This window comes from Mytilus californianus, unplaced genomic scaffold, assembly GCF_021869535.1.
Source record: "Mytilus californianus isolate M0D057914Y unplaced genomic scaffold, xbMytCali1.0.p SCAF_12, whole genome shotgun sequence".
In the NCBI taxonomy this organism is placed as follows: Eukaryota; Metazoa; Mollusca; class Bivalvia; order Mytilida; family Mytilidae; genus Mytilus; species Mytilus californianus.
The window spans coordinates 11,606,222-11,609,548 of NW_026262604.1; the positions used below are offsets into that span (position 1 = coordinate 11,606,222).

The 3,327-nt window shown below is 38.7% G+C and overlaps 1 long non-coding RNA gene across 1 annotated transcript; it reads left to right on the forward strand.

Moving 5' to 3' along the window:
- The first annotated feature begins 728 nt into the window (after positions 1-728).
- Positions 729-2,734, forward strand: LOC127721371 (uncharacterized). Its single transcript, XR_007991187.1, has 2 exons — positions 729-1,270; positions 1,808-2,734. It is a non-coding gene; the product is annotated as an uncharacterized LOC127721371 (long non-coding RNA).
- Positions 2,735-3,327: the final 593 nt, after the last annotated feature.

Here is a 3,327-nt window from a genome sequence, read left to right on the forward strand (position 1 = left end):
TTCGGTACATAAGTGCATCACTGTTTGTGGTGTCTGTCGTTGATGGAAGATGTTCGTTGTTGTTTTGTGGTTTGCATGTTGTGTCGACTATTATATTATTTGTTTTTGCGTTTCTCTGTGATGAGTGTTCTTGTGTGTGTTTGTGCTGTATTTCTGTCACGTAGCGATATTACATAACATTGCTATATTCGCGGGAGGTTTGGCTAGCCATAAAGCCAGGTTGAACCCAAAATTGTTTCTTAACATGTCCTGTACCAAGTCAGCAAATTTATATAAGTTATCAAATAGTTCCTTTCTATGTATGTTGGCGTTTGTTGCACTTCTCTTATAATTTGTGCGTTTCTCTCGGTTTTAATTTATAACCTGGATTTGTTTTCTAACAATCGATTTATGACTTTTGAACACCGGTATACTACTGCTGCCTTTATTCATCGAATATATTCACAAACAAGAAATGATTGTAACAGGATGCTGTTACGAAGTCTCCCAAACGAAGCTCCCATAATTCGTAATTCCCAGGGTCGGCTGACATTGGGCAACGTCCAGTGAAAATTGGTTTGGTCCAGTAAAGTTATATGCATTAGTGATGCCTGGGGACTAACCTTGTATATCATTCAAATCATCTTGGCATGACAAACCAGAATATATATGGTTTAGGGGTGGGGATCTCGACCATTTACAAGATACTAGAACATTGGGGGTGGGGAGGAACCCCTGGGGACTGGCCCTATACGTCATTCAAATGTTCATTACATGACGAACAGGAATATATATGGTTTAGGGGTGGGGATCTCAACCATTTACAAGATATTAGAACATTGGGGGTGGGGGGAACCCCTGGGGACTGACCGTATACGTCATTCAAATGTTCGAGACATGACAAATAGGAATATATATGGTTTAGGGGTGGGGATCTCAACCATTTACAAGATATTGAAACTTTCTCAAATGGCAGGGGGTTGGGATGACCCCTGGGGACTAACCCTGTATTTCATTTGATGTGCTTTATCATGACAAACCAGAATATATATATGGTTTAAGGTTGGGGATCTCGACCATTTACAAGATATTAGAACTTTCTCAAATGGCAGGGGGTCGGGATGACCCCTGGGGACTAACCCTGTATATCATTCAAACCATCTTAGCATGACAAACCAGAATATATATGGTTTAGGGGTGGGGATCTTGACCACTTACAAGATATTAAAACTTTCTTAAATGGCAGGGGGTGGGGGTGACCCCTGGGGACTAACCCTGTATTTCATTTGATGTGCTTTGTCATGACAAACCAGAATATATATGGTTTAGGGGTGGGGATCTCGACCATTTACAAGATATTAGAAACTTTCTCAAATGGCAGGGGGTCGGGATGACCCCTGGGGACTAACCCTGTATATCATTCAAACCATCTTAGCATGACAAACCAGAATATATATGGTTTAGGGGTGGGGATCTTGACCACTTACAAAATATTAGAACTTTCTTAAATTGCAGGGGGTGGGGGTGACCCCTGGGGACTAACCCTGTATAACATTTGATGTGCTTTATCATGACAAACCAGAATATATATGGTTTAGGGGTGGGGATCTCGACCATTTACAAGATATTAGAACTTTCTCAAATGGCAGGGGGTCGGGATGACCCCTGGGGACTAACCCTGTATATCATTCAAACCATCTTAGCATGACAAACCAGAATATATATGGTTTAGGGGTGGGGATCTTGACCACTTACAAGATATTAGAACTTTCTTAAATGGCAGGGGGTGGGGGTGACCCCTGGGGACTAACCCTGTATTTCATTTGAGGTGCTTTATCATGACAAACCAGAATATATATGGTTTAGGGGTGGGGATCTCGACCATTTACAAGATATTAGAACTTTCTCAAATGGCAGGGGGTCGGGATGACCCCTGGGGACTAACCCTGTATATCATTCAAACCATCTTAGCATGACAAACCAGAATATATATGGTTTAGGGGTGGGGATCTTGACCACTTAGAAGATATTAGAACTTTCTTAAATGGCAGGGGGTGGGGATGACCCCTGGGGACTAACCCTGTATTACATTTGATGTGCTTTATCATGACAAACCAGAATATATATGGTTTAGGGGTGGGGATCTCGACCATTTACAAGATATAAGAACTTTCTCAAATGGCAGGGGGTCGGGATGACCCCTGGGGACTAACCCTGTATGTCATTCAAACCATCTTAGCATGACAAACCAGAATATATATGGTTTAGGGGTGGGGATCTTTACCACTTACAAGGTATTAGAACTTTCTTAAATGGCAGGGGGTGGGGGTGACCCCTGGGGACTAACCCTGTATTTCATTTAATGGGCTTTATCATTTAGAACATTTTCAATTAAAAAGATTGTGTCTATCACAAACGGTTTTCAATTTATAATCATTTGAAAATTTAAAAAAATAAAATCCCATAGGGTTCTATAGTAAAACCCTCTTTTCTTTTTGCCCCTCAAAGTACCCCTTTATAAACCCCATTGCACAAACAAAACCCTGATTGCACCACTAGACATGTTAGTCTAACATATTGTGAAACCCTAAGTTAATCTGACAAGCGGTTTTGGAGAACGGGTGCGGACAAGTTCAAATTTAAAAGCGGCGGAAGAAGAAGAAGAAGAAGAAGAAGAAGAATAATAATAATAATAAGAACTGAGCAAAAACAATAAGTCTTCCCAAACTTCGTTTGGGAGACTTAATAAAGTAATATGTTCATTTCTACAAAATGTAAATAGTTCTAAATTACAAAGAACACAACATATATCTAATTGGTTAATTGTCTCCATAATATGCATATCACTTACTTCCTCATAGAAAATTACCCAGCACGAGACAGTGACATCTGCCGTGCATTTAGGATCTCAAACTGCCCCTTTAAAATCTGGTGTTGTAAAACTCGTCAATTTTTTGTGGTATCTAAGCAGAATTTAAACATACATGTTTGCACATAATTATGCTTTATTTTTACAGGGAGGCGGTTATAATAACATCGTTTAACATTTTTTCTTATTCTTTAATCGTTTTTATCAAATTATTATCGTTCATTATAACAGTATCGTTTTATTTTCAGTGTACAATAAACCATAATGTACTGACTAATCCTTTGAATACAATTACCAATTTGATTAAGGAAAAATATTTTGAAATTTAAAGTGACAGTATTCAACAGCGTTGAAATTTAAAAGATGTATATGCTAATAAACAATATGTTGTCAAACAAACAAAATAGTATTCAGAGCATGTTTCTTTAAGCTTCCACCGTGTTATAACACTGTATTCGTACACGAATTTGCCAAAATGT